Source organism: Nymphalis io, chromosome 16, assembly GCF_905147045.1.
Source record: "Nymphalis io chromosome 16, ilAglIoxx1.1, whole genome shotgun sequence".
Lineage (NCBI taxonomy): Eukaryota > Metazoa > Arthropoda > Insecta > Lepidoptera > Nymphalidae > Nymphalis > Nymphalis io.
Window position 1 is genome coordinate 9510206 of NC_065903.1, and position 14767 is coordinate 9524972.

The 14767-nt window shown below is 30.8% G+C and overlaps 1 protein-coding gene and 1 non-coding gene across 2 annotated transcripts in view; one reads left to right on the plus strand and one right to left on the minus strand.

Moving 5' to 3' along the window:
* LOC126774192 (sphingosine kinase 1-like) overlaps positions 1 to 14767 on the minus strand; it is a 311061-nt gene that overhangs the window by 268641 nt on the left and 27653 nt on the right. The window lies entirely within an intron of this gene.
* Positions 162 to 233, plus strand: Trnat-ugu (transfer RNA threonine (anticodon UGU)). Its single transcript has one exon. It is a non-coding gene; the product is annotated as a tRNA-Thr (tRNA).

Consider the following 14767-nt stretch of genomic DNA (forward strand, 5'->3'; position numbering starts at 1 on the left):
TTTTTGTATTGCTATGTTCCGCATTTAAGCTGATTCAGGTAAATTACTATAACTATAATAACCATGTGGTACTATACATACATATGTATATAAAAGGTAGTATTTTGCGAAATTATTCAAGAATTTTAATTTGACTTTCAATATATCGAGTAACGTTATAAGCCTCTTTAGCTCAGTGGCAGAGCACTGGTCTTGTAAACCAGGGGCCGTGAGTTCAATCCTCACAGGAGGCACAAGCGTATGCTTTTTAATTTTTTTTTACTATTCACAAGTATATTTTTTAAAGTATTGATATAGACAAAGTTTAAATTTGAAATCATAACGTTATTTTTTTACAAGCAGAAAAATATTCTAAAACAATATTACTACATTTTTATATATAGAATGAGTGAATAAATATATTTTTTAAATCTGGCTTATTGGCTGAGCTGTGCGGTTACATTTATATTAAATAGTCCTCATAATAATCTTTCCCGATAAATAAAAGATTATCACGCTTAAACAGCTTTGTAAAATAATATAGGAATAAAAATACGAATGTTGTGTTATTTTAAGTTTTTCTGATTAATCATTCATTGTGATTAATTATTATTAACTTATCAGCTTTTATAAATTACCAAATATAACTTACGTGTAGGTAATCTTTTAATTAAACAAATAATAAAACCTCCATTAAAAGTATACATAATATAAATTCCTCTTCGTTCACTGACAACAGAGTAGCGCAAACTCGTGTCTTATCTCATTAGCTTATTGCGAGTATCTAAACTATGAAAACACGAGACCCCGAGCTTAATAACTTTAGCAATTTGAAACTGGACTGGAGGTACACTGGATGTAATATGTCCGATTAAAAGTAAATATTGCATTATTTAACTATTCACTTATAAGGGATATACTATTTCATTATCTCGATCTACTTGCACATGAAAATACCTGTACATATATATACACATGTATATACATATAGTTTATATAAAAAATGGAATTTGGAGAGTTCAAAAACATAAATGCATAGAATTTTCTCGATAGGAAAAAATCACGTAATGTCCTCAAAATTTACATTTTTCTGATTTATAAATATAATAATATTACTTGGTTATTAAGCCAAAAACTGGATAATTAATTATATTTACAAATAATCTAGCGCTGTCACTAGGGATTTTTTGTAAAAACCTTTCGTTTTATTTTATAAGGATAAAAAGGTTTACAAGTTTAGCTACTACATCTTCTTTCTATATTTTAAACACAAATGTCTTTGTTTCTTATATCAGTTGCTGCGGTACTGTAGAGGTGAAAGAACTACGGAAAAAAAATTTACAACGCAAAAAAATAATTAAATACAATCATCGTCGGTGGTTGTACGTGTATATAGAAAGAGCATGGAAATGAGATCGCGCGTCGAGGACCAACGTAATGGACGCGCAGGTTAAATTTGAAATTTTGCTGACTTTACGGAAGGTCTTAATAAGGAGTATTTTTCACAAAAAAAAATACTTTTCTATTATCAAAAATATCACATAAAAATTACACTTCCTTAAACTTTCATCCGTTTTTTATTCTAACATGAATACGACATGGATTTCACGCTAGATAACAAACTGACATAATGCCTCAATCCCTTGTCTTTTTGGGGCCTTTTTTTCGAAAAAATATAATAAGCTATTACCGTACAATACCTACTTCACCAAAAGCTATCGATGGCAGATTGATTGATAGGTATTTAAGTTAAAATTTAAGAAAGATAAACAATATGGTTGAAATTAATAAACAGAGATAATTATTTCAAAATATAGAACCCGGCTTAAATTTAATTAGATTAAACCCGGCAAATACAAAAGTAAATATCCTTAAAATAAAACTTCGTTTAATAGTAACACTAAAGAATATTGCATATTATAATAATATAAGTGGGGTTATTATAACTGCGCCTCGTCAAACCTTTATTTCATCCAATAAACCCGTTAAAAGTGTCATGGTTTTTGACAAATCAAGACAGGCATAGAACATGGGCAATATATAATATAAATACTTAAATAATAATTGTATGTTCTACTAGCGCATATCGCTTAAAATTTTAATACATCCCGTACATATATCATAAATGTATTTTCGCTTGATTCCAAGCTCCGCTTTGATTCCAATTTCAAACACAAATAATGAACTGACGTCGTAAACACTAGGCGATGTCTGCTTCGTTTTATATATTAACATTAAAATTTGTGAGTTAAACAAGTGTTATATTGAAGCGTTTAATAGAATTAATAATTCTTCAGTCTTAAAACCATAATCTAATCACAAAATGTCGCTCTATTGCTGCGTGAATGAAGAGCAAGCCAATAAACACCCATTTATTTTATTACGATGGTTTTTTAAGATATTTTTTTTCACTATGCAACAGCTAGTTAGTTATTGCGATACAAAGTAAAAAAATACCGTAACAGCCTGTGAATGTCCCACTGCTGGGCTAAAGGCCTCCTCTCCTCTTTTTGAGGAGAAGGTTTGGAGCTTATTCCACCACGCTGCTCCAATGCGGGTTGGTAGAATTCACATGTGGCAGAATTTCAGTGAAATTAGACACATGCAGGTTTCCTCACGATGTTTTCCTTCACCGTAAAGCACGAAATGAATTATAATCACAAATTAAGCACATGAAAATTCAGTGGTGCTTGCCCGGGTTTGAACCCACGATCATCGGTTAAGATTCACGCGTTCTTACCACAGGGCCATCTCGGCTAAAAAAATACAATATGTGAAAAACTTCTTGCAACGTTTTTCTCTCTGGTTTTTCTCGAGTGGAAGCTTCCATTCCAAAATTTGTCCGATTTTTATCATCAAACACTATCAAAATATAATAGCTACATAACTAGGCTACATTTTAGTTACAAGCAATATTGAATCGTCAATAACAGCTTTACTTATAAACATTATTTACGGCATGACTAGTTAAAAAATGCTGTGTCTTCTTCTTTCGATTGTTAAATCAATAATGACAGAAAGAGATAATTCAAGAGCTTAAGTAAACAGTCACTAAACATATGGCGACCCTTTTGGTATCAAATTACGAAATTAATATAATAGTAGTCATAGCTATGGTTGGGAGCGTCGCAGGACGATATTTAGAAAACGACTTGGAATTTATGTTACTATCGCCAGGTTTTAGGTTAGGCTGATCAAACTTGACTGATATCCCATTTCATATACGTAAAACGAAATGTCACAAATTGAATTTGCTTAAAACCTTTGTCCGTCGAAACGGATATACAAATTGTATTACTTATGACTAGTTTCTGAAGTACGGTTACAGATATATCTATATTGATATTGGGTATACTATATATTTTTAAGTGCGTTTCCGAGAAACGCAATTTAAAATAACCATTGTTTTAACTTAATTTAACGTAACTAACTTGATTAAAATTCAGCTTATTATGAATATTTTTATAGCTGTTTAGTAAATCGACTTCATATAAATTAAAATTAAAGTTTTGATGTGCTTTGGCAACGGAAAAGCAGAGGGCTCGAATAATTGAGCCTAAAAAATATATTTTATTTATAAATATATAATAATAAGATTTTTATTTTAAAAACTTTTTATTTAAAGAAAATACAATCTTATTTTTGTTAGTGGAGCCTCTTGGCTGAAATTCATATGGCTCTTCCCTAAATCCTAAAAGTACCCTGAAACTTAAGCTGTAAGAGAAACCCTTCCGAAATATTGACATATGACGAAATTAAATTTATCTTACGTTGTATTATGAATATTTTAACATATGTTATCATTTATAATACCATCCGCAAAAGATAACAATTAATTTGACTCTTTTATATTTGACTTGGTGATAAATCAAACTAAGAAATTTCGCCGCTTAAAATACAGCCGCTTTTCTGATGTCAAATTATCTGTTAAATGATCACATTTTATAACTACTTACTTTCGATTTTTGCTTATTATTTATAAAAGTGGGAGGAATTAAAATTGTAAATCAATTTTAGTCGGGTTTCTTGACTTTAGACCCTCGAATGGCACATTAGAGAACTTACTATCGGTTTTAAAGATATTGAAACTTAGGGTAGGGTAAGTATATATAGCTAGAAAATTACTCTTATACCGTACAGTGACTGTTGAGATTACTTTGATATTTCATAAAGCTTTGAATTTCGCAAGAAAAATATTCGCGACATTTATCCTTGCCAACTCTATATTAAATTTAGTTCTGGCCTAATTCGAGTCCCAAGTCCAGACGCTAAAGCTCATTGTATCATTAAAAATTCGCCTTGAGCTTATGATAATTGAATTTGTTATGAAGGCGAAATATTAAGCTAAGTAGAAAAAGACTGATGCCGATTTATTTTTAATATATTGAAATGATGAACACAAATAGTTTGTATTCGAATTTAATTTAATCCATTTTCGAATTTAATTTAATTAAACTTTGAATTATATTAAAAATAAATATTAATTGATATTTTAGCCACTTCTAAAATAAGACAGACAATTCAATTCAAAAACTTAATTCATACTAAGAAGGCTTTCATTTTTTTATCATTAAACGGCAAGATTAGACACCAATTTATGGCAGCTATCAAAAAATTAATCGCTATAAAATATGGTAAAAAATATTATAACACTATGCAATGGTATTATAGAAATATTTGGATATCGTTTTAATTTCGCAATCCATTAAAAATTCGCATGCAGTCTCGCTTTTAAATCCACGTCGGGCCGTGTTAGCAAATAGGTTTAAAATATTCAGTAGGGACAAACGAGTTACAGCCGAAAGAGTTTAATTTTAATCCCGGTTCAGACTCGCCGATCTCGCTTTATGAGAAATTGTTGTATGACTTCATTATGAACATTTGTGGCAAGGATTATTAATGTCAGACCCTACTTAGTATTATTATTAATTCTTATATTGAGGTAAATGTTCATTTTGTATGTTTGTTTTATTTTAAAAGTAAATATTTTATCATTTTGCATGTTGTGAGAATTAATGTTTTTTGTAGCACTTCTAAGTAGCTCTCTAATAATAATAATAATAATACGTTTATTTCAGATAACAAAAATTCATACAAAAATGCACCGAAAAATGTCAATTTTCTTATCTACATTGTTAGTATCAATTTATCTTTAACTATGTTAAAGTACATAATTAAACTATTTATGATTGTTGCCGCGATGTACGGCACACAAAAAAATAATAGTATAAAGAACGGAAAATAGCAGAAAGGAAGATGAATAAATTGGGACAGCTGATTGTAAGTGGTCCCCGAAAACAGAATTACATTAATCATACCTTACATAGTAAATGCGCCGCCGACGACGACAACTGAAGAGAAAAAAGTTCTGTTATATAATAACGCCAACTCACACCTAACTAAAAACGCTAAAATTATATAATGTAAAAATTATTATAAATAATTTTATAAATAAAGCGATATTTTAATACTTTTTTTTTAAAGATTTAAATTAGAATGAAAGTAAATATTTATAGAATTAGTTATTAAGTACGGATTAATAACATAGCATAAAACGTCACATAAAACTCATTAACAGTGAAGGAAAGCAACGCTAGTCAACATTTCCCACAAAAGTTTAACTTAAATAGCCTCATATTTAGTATTGTTAAGGACGTGGCATTCGAACTCCAAAGGAAAGGCGGTTGGCAAATTATTTAAATTACCCTCTTCTTCCAGAAAATACCATGCTGTCTAAAATCTGAGCGTGATCTACAAATCTGGGGCTCGCGTTTATCTCATTATGGCTGTTATAAAATTTATGAATGAACATTTTTACAAAAGTAACTTCTCGCTTGGATTTTTGTTTCTATTATATTTTCGTGGTGTTAAAAGGAATGAGTAACTTCCTTCACTGTATTCGTTTTATGTGCTCTTTTTATCATTTTTGCTCACCATTAATTACTGACTTTGTGAATAATATCACATTTTACTTTAGCAATTTACTTTTCTAAGAGGTTTTCTCGTGAACAATTATTTAGAAGTCCAAGAGCTACAAATAAATTTACTATGATGATGATGGCTATGGAGATAGATTTTAATCTTTATTCGATCTTCAATAGTCCCTAAGTCCCTCTTTAATAAGTCGACTTAAGATTGTAAATGCGGCAATATTACTAAAGTTGAAAGATGATTACAAAAATCTTGTATCTTCATCCGCATGTTGTTAGCTCTAATTTGCTGTAATCCTTGTAATCCTTAGTAATCGAATATATACTTAGTACCCTATAAACAATAATCTTAAAACAGCGTGAAATATTTCTTTTAAAAAGTCAACTTTAAGAAGTTATAAGTTAGTAATAGTATATTATATATATATTAGTAATACTAATCTCCCTTTGGCAAAAAAACTATTGGCTATCAAATATTTAACTAATAAGAGATAATTACTTCTTGTAATTGTAGTTTTGAGTCCTTAAATAATTACAAATCTGTTATCTACAATATCATTAAGAGGTAAAGTTTGTGAGGTTGTAGGGGGTTATCTCTGGATCTACTGAAACGATTTTGAAAATTCTTTCACCAATAGAAAGCCACATTATTAACCCGAAAAATGAAAAGACTTCGTGATAGTCGGATTTGCAAAGTAAGTCGGAGAAAAAACGGTCGAACGAAAACGTTTCTTACGAACGCTGCCTTAACAACGAGACATATATGATTGATTTCTAGAGAAGTTGTAGAGCTTGATAATGCCTACAAAAATTCAGCGAGAGCATATGTCTATCTTTTATGTTTATTGGTCATATTATCCACAATTATGAATTATTATCAAAACAAGTAAACCTATCGTCTCAAGTGCTTAACAAAAGACTTTTCCCTTTTACTGCATATAATTGGACGAATGGTTAAAGAGATAATATGTATGGTATGGAACCGTGACCGTGTCGTAATCTATCGAGTGACATTTCTATTAGACGGTTTTTTCATACACGTCAATCTATTTAAAAATAAATTGCTTTATTACCAAGGACATTATATTTAGATAAAATTCATTTTTTACAATTTGTTTTTTGGTGGCATACTTTAAGAGATAATTTAAAATATAAAATACGCGAGACAATTATATTAATGTTCGGCCAATCGATCACAAGTAAAAATGTTTACCGCCCAACGAAGTGGGCATGGGTCAGCTAGTATAATATATAAGTATTTTGATGTGAGAATTATTTGAAGGATGTTAGACACGTGAAGTCTTAGCCAATAATAGCGGATTTAAATTCAGGAAAACATCGCAGAAATTTATTCTCAGGAATACTGCACGTATCGAATAAAAATATGCCACATGTGTATTTACCAATCCACATTCAAGCAGCGTGGTAGAATAAGCTCCTACCTTCTCAACAAAAGAAACGAAGGCTTTAACTCAGCAGTGGGACATTTACAGGCTGTTACTTTACTTTACTTGCAGCAATCTTTCTTATAATTTAGCTCAAGTGAATAGTGTGAGAGAGACAAAGCTATTTGTATCTAAAACATTTTTTGGTAAAAGTTTTAAATTAAAATTTCATGAACAACTGATAACTAAACTTTTTTTATAGAATAGATGCGGACGAGCATATGAGCAAGCTGATAATAAGTGGTCACCAACGACCATAGACATTGGCATTGTAAGAAATGTTAACCATCCAGCTTACAGCTTACATCACCAACGCGCCACCAACCTTGGGAACTAAGATATTATGTCCCTTGTGCCTGTAATTACACTAGCTCACTCACCCTTTAAACCGGAACACAACAATACCAAGTACTGCTATTTTGCGGTAGAATGTCTGATGAGTGGGTGGTACCTACCAGTGAAACTATAAGGATATTTTTTAGAATTAACTTAAACTACATTTAGAGATCTGACTATGTGTTAAGGTGGTAAAAACAAAAAAGGTGACCTAGTTCTAGACGAAGGGTCATACTAAAGCGTTACGGAAAACGATGACCTTGTTAACTTCTTCGTGCTCTGAAAAAAATACAGACCAGGTGATAAATATTTAAGTCAAGTCGGTTTGTACAAAACGCCGACTTGCCTTATGTTAGTATATAGGTCAACTTCATTTTGTACCAGTGTTTATTTCATTAGTACATTTTATTTTTAGAAGTTAGATGAACAAGTGGGCAATTTTATGGTAGGTGATCACTTTCCCAATAGACTGTTTGAAGTATAATACGCTTCTTACTCTTATATCTATTGTGCCAATTACACTTTAAATGGGGCAGTAGAATTATTGGTGAGGGGATAATAAGCACCCAGACGGACCTGCACAAATCTCTTCCACCTACCACTGGTTAAATTTATTTATTGATTAGTTTTCTAATGAAATCTGACATACTTTCTTTGACCGTACCAACAAAAATAATTATTTAATTAGTGTTTTAGCCGCTAAGAAAATTATTATATTTCTTTACGAAATTACATTATATAGTGCGTATGAATTTGGATAATTGAAAATGAAATCATAATACTTATTATACTTATTTATTATCCAAAAACTATCCATCGTCTAGGCAAAAAAATATCGTTTACATTATTTAGTTACAATTAAAAGCAATGTCATGAAAAACTAATTTTAATGTACCTACTCCAGTATTGTTAGATATTGTAAACCACTTAACTAGGTAGCAACAAATATTTCCCCCAGATTATTAACGATAAAGCAGGGGAAAAGTAGGTCATCTAATCCATATTGCTACAGAGGTCATGAGAGCTGTATCTCTGCATATGTATTAAAATCCTTTTCTGAAGTACATTACACAAACGCAAGATCTTCAATTGCAAGGTTACATATAACATGATAACAATCTTAGCCACAGTCATATAAGTCTAAGTGTTATTGACAATAAACTTGTAAAAAACAACCTACTTATTTTTTTGCCACTACCAGCTCGCACAACACTTAAATTATGTTATATTTTAATCGAAGTATGCGGAGTGTAAGCCTTGCGGACCTTGGGTTTGTTCGAGATATTAGTTTGTCAGACCTTCGTCTAACCGCAGACAGTTGACATTTGGCAGGTTACGTGATGTTCTATATTTTAAGCCACCTTGTAACTTAGATGGCAATTTGATTTTCACTCAATGTGTTGTACAAAACAACTAAATTTGTTTGTTTTTCAACGTATACATACCACAGTACTGTATATCTGCACCTAAAGACCTCATGAAATATATATTCGCAAATTATTTAAGAAAAAAAAAACAAAAGTTTATTTATAACGTTACATTTTTTTTTCTTATATAAACTTTGTAATTCTAATGTGGTCTTTAAACAATTTGATTGATTTATGTGGCTTAAGTATGAGTTAATATTTTTTCAACTTATTACGCAACACACTACAACCTATTGGTATTGGATATTGGTTATTATATGAGATTACAGTTATAAATGGATAACTTAAGTCCCTGTGCGGAGTCATATTTTTTTTATATTATAACCAAAACTCAAAAATTCTAAATACGTCTTTGAAGGTTTTTAATAAATTAAAGTCTTTCTGGAGGACTTTGAGCCATGTCGGCCTAACTCAAGGATTTTCCCTTACTTTACCTAACAATAATAATTCATGAAACTTCACTTTTTAGTAACCCAATCGGGATCATCGGGACCACTAAACCAACAAGGATGACAAATCATTATGACTATTGAATAATTTGTTACATCATTTTGGCGAAGAAAATGAGCGAATTTCGCACCCCTTTATGAACCCTCGACTCCTTATACGGGAGATTATATAAATGCGTGCAATGCCTGCGATAACCGTTTCAGAAAAAGGATTTAAACAAATCCAATTTGATATATAGAATACTAGTTAAGCTTAGCGACTCCGACTTTGCACGAACATAAAGTTTCATTCTGAAACTTTTTATATATAATATTATAAGTGTCAAAAAGTGCTTTTATACCACTATCATAAAATGCCAATCTTGAAATATACTCTATATTTCAATTGTGCTTCGGGCTGCTATTAAACATACTATTTACTTACAGAAAACAACAACTTTTTAACCGATGATGCCAAAATCTGCGATGTTCTATTAAGTTAGCCACAATACGATCATATTGTTATATGTAAATATACAGTGTTCATTTTTCACATACATTGTTGTGTACTTGCTTACATTTGTACATACTTACATATTTTCTCTCTTAGTTTCCAAAATTGCTGTCGCATTAGCGATGTAAGGAATGGTTATCGACTCTAATGTCTATGGGCGGTCATGATCGCTTTCCATCAGGCAGTAGGTCCGTCGTATTTGCCCGTCCGCGTACCATTTTTCATAAAAAAATCGATGTTATCCAATTTCGAACCCGTGAACTTTGATTGAAATCCACGTTTTTATCGTTTTCTGCCCAATTGGTCTTGTTTTATGAAAAGCAAAAATCGTCTTTTTTGTCATTTCAATTTATCTAATAGTTGGTTCATATACTTACAACAATAAAACAAGAATTTTGCTGTTTTATCTTTGTATGTGGCAATTTGTTACTTGTCTGACATTTATCCATTATCTGAATGATAGCCATTACGAGTTTCTATGGCAACACTTTTTGTGCGTTATGACTTACAGCCCGTAATACCGAGATGTAATAATTTTAGTTCTTATGTTGTTTGATAATCTTGTATTTTTTATTTTAAATTTATCTGAAATTAATTTTAAGAGGACTAGTTTTTACTATTGATATTTGAAATAAATAGCTTAAACCATATATACTTTCTCTTATTTCAATATTCATTATTTTAAAATTTCTGAGTTATTTCAGTACGGAAATTTTTTAAATGTATTTTTTTTGAATTACGATTGTAAAAAATGCACGCTCATGCACATGCAATATGCAACGAAGTTCATGTAACATCACGTTTGATGACGCTATTATCAGAGGCGTCTAGTTTACATAACGAGAAGGTGGACATTTTTCAGTTATTCTACGGCCGCTGTTAAATTTTTCATGAAAATTTAAACGTCTGACGGACACATTTCACAGATTGTAAAAATTTTTGCCTAAATATTTTACATACAAAATATTAAAAGCAAAAATATTAAACCTGTTTGGTAATCAGGGGCCTTAAAATAAAAATATCAATAACGTAATAAAATATAGATAAATAAAAAAATATAAAGCTTAAAAAATAACAGAACAGTAACAGCCTGTTAATGTCCCACTGCTGGGCTAAGGCCTCCTCTCCCTTTTAAGGAGAAGGTTTGGAGCTTATTCCACCACGCTGCTCCAATGCGGGTTGGCAGAATACACATGTAGCAGAATTTCAATGATATTAGACAAATGCAACCTCACGATGTTTTCCTTCACCGTCAAGCACGAGATGAATTATAAACACAAATTAAGCACATGAAAATTCAGTGGTTTTTGCCCGGGCTTGAACCCACGATCATCGGTTAAGATTCATGCGTTCTAACCACTAGGCCATCTCGGCATTTGCTTAAAAAATGCTTTATGTTAATTAATTTGATTAAAGTATTTCTTTTTAAAATCGCAAATAAGGAATATACTTGTTATATTAAAGAATAATAGATAATTCTGGATGATTCCTTTGTTATGTTATAACGAATTGATAAATGTCGAAAATTTATAATATTTACACATTTTATTACATGCTTTACTACTAACTAATAATTAAATAAAAATACGTAAATATATCATATTACAACATGTTTATCAAAAATCCTCAGCCCTCGACGCATAGTTCATAAGCCGTAAAATCAAATTACTAATATTAAATCACTAACTGTAATAATTTCATTCATTACATTTGAAATATAATTAAACTTGTGGTTAATAAGGCTTAAATATGATTTTAGTCGTACCTATCTATTACCTAAATATGTTAACATTGACAAATATTGCTGTAATTTTTAAGGGAAGTAATGATAATTCTAAATTTACTGTAACAAACATTTATACAAATGTGGCCGTCACGGGACGCCCGTCTGATGTGAAACATAGAGATTGCTGGTTATTGTAATATTTTATGTTTAAGGAAAACTAATTAATAAATATAGAGTAAAATAAATACATTATTATTTTTCTTATAATTATTATATTATATTATAACAAAACATAATAAAATATAAAAACGTCACACTTTAAAGCAGTTATACGATTTAAGTTATATTTTTTTTTTTCATAATAGGTTTATATTTGCGAACAATTGCTTATTAAATCAAAAAAGGCTCGGCGGCCAATATTTTAGAAACAATTGTAATTATCCCTTCCATCAAAATATCAAATGTAAGATCCGCTGCTTCAAATAATTTGAAATAGGAACATCAACTCTAAAGTAAAAAATATATAATTAAAACATCTACGTCGTATCCTTTCCGTTATTGAATGAATGAGATGTCAACATGACATAATATCAGCCGTTATAGCCACATTAATTACCAAGTGTCGCAGTAAGTACACTTTAATACACATCCAATATGTTTGAGAGCCCATTATGACGGAAAACAATGTGTAAATTTAGTTTAAACGACCAGCGTAATATCAATAGAGCAGCGCCTGGTTCGCTTGTACTATTCTTTTGAAAATAATCTATTTCGATTATTAGCATTATATTCGAACATTCATTTAGATGTTGGTAAGATTTTGTGCAAGCCTGTCTGGGTAGATACCACCCACTCATCATATATTCTATCGCCAAACAGCAACATTTTAGTATTGTTGTGAACGAGTGTAATTACAGGCAAAATATATAGACACAGAAAATAATAATAGAAGCAGAATCAACTGCACGTCCGATCAAAAACCATTAAAGTTAATAAAGTACCTACTTGTTTTAAGATAATAAGTTATGGCAGGTTACTGTCGTCACATACTTTAATCGAAAATCAAAGAAGGCATCGTATTAACTGTATTGTATAAAGTAATTTTGAATTTTCCATTTCTTTAGTTATATGTTTTTCTGCATTCGCGTTGTAAGTGTATAAATCAATTATAAATATATCTATATTTCTCAAAATTTCGTCCTACTTCAATAATGGTAGATATTGTTATGAGAATGCAATCGCTCATACTTGGTACTGTGATTTATATTTAGTGTGGATGCATTACCCCATACGATAGCTCGGAGAAACAACAACAAATTTCCAAAGCTAAAACTTTGCTAAAACTCACTTGAAAATGTGATTACGTTCCTTTGACAACACCATCAACCGCTTATAAATCTGTGATCCATAACATTACCTTAAGACAGGATACTCTAAAATTACCGTTACACCCTTATCTTACAGTGCATATTGCTATGAACGTTTCATCAACGTGTACGGTTAGTGTTGTGTAAGCGATGCACTAATGGAGTGCACTAGAAACAGTGTGTGAAAATCTCAAATCCTACAATGCCGTATAAAGAAGTATAGACCACGGATCACATTTGCGCTCTAAATAATAACTTAAAACATACGTAAAACATGAAATGGTATATAATTAATGTATTTGATTTTAATATATATTATATATGTAAACAGAATCTTTAATACAACTAAGATACCCATTCGCACCCATTTCGCATCCAATTTAATTTTGGAACTATTTTTCTCGCCAGAAATATAAAAAATATACCACAACTTCATAAAAATAAAATTCGCACTTCAAAAATTTAATCGCTGAGATGAAAAGATTCTCTACATCGAGAGCAAATTTCGCAAGGTATAAATGAACCGATAATGCCGACGCGGTCTGTTCAGATTTTTTGCTGTGAAGCTTAAGGTCAAGTTCCCCAATCAATAAATTGAACGACCGAATATTTTATGCAAAAAATCTGTTACATGACCTTAATTTTTATGCTGAAGTGTGTTTTATAAGAGATAAAAACACGTGGATCTAGTATATTAGTATAGCCCAGGAATATCTAGTTTGGCATAAATAAGTTTAGCTTATTTAGCCTAGGCTGAACTAGTTGAATCTTTGCAAGTGAGAAAATAAAAAAAACCTTAAGGCTTAAGCTAAGCTTTATATGATGCATTAAGAAGTATAAAATAAGTTCATTTATAACTTTAGTTCCTACTCTTGACTTATTTTGTTTTCATTGTTTCTTCATACGATCAATATTAAAAATATGATGCATGCAATTAGAAGTTCAGATATATAGAACCTTTACACTATACAAGGAATTACAATATGTATAAACTACACATGTTCGCCGAAGTGTCTGCGTGAACAGCAAGAAGAGTTTTTAAGATATTTTACTCTGGGCTTATCTCTGGATTTATAAGAAAATTATTATGTATTATTGCACCGTATGATGGCCCGTAACCCGTTTAAATCCGTTCCAATATAATCCGGTATAATGAGATTCGCGTGAGCGATTACAGCCAAGAGGACTATTCTCAAAGGAGATTAGTAATTGTAAAAGTGTTTGCGCAAAACACAAATGCTCTCTCATAATCCGATGCAAATCCGACACGAATGGAGATAATTAACGCGAACTAGTAAACTTTTCGTGAGCATGATCGTGAACTACAACTGGAATTGTATATTAACACCCTTTAAGCTAACCAATGGACTATCATGGATTACATTTGGCAGTTTTATATTTGAAATATTTGCCATATTATACAATGGAACGGAAAGACCGACCATCGCGATTATCCTTTGAGACCTTTGTTCAGCAGTAGTTATTTTCTGGCTAATATAATGATCATGTTATAAAAAGGTAAGAAGAAATAAAACAATCACACATTTTTTTATCCGTTCATATTTAACAAACTTAACTGGTATAAATAAAATCATTTGATAGTTAGAGTGAAGAA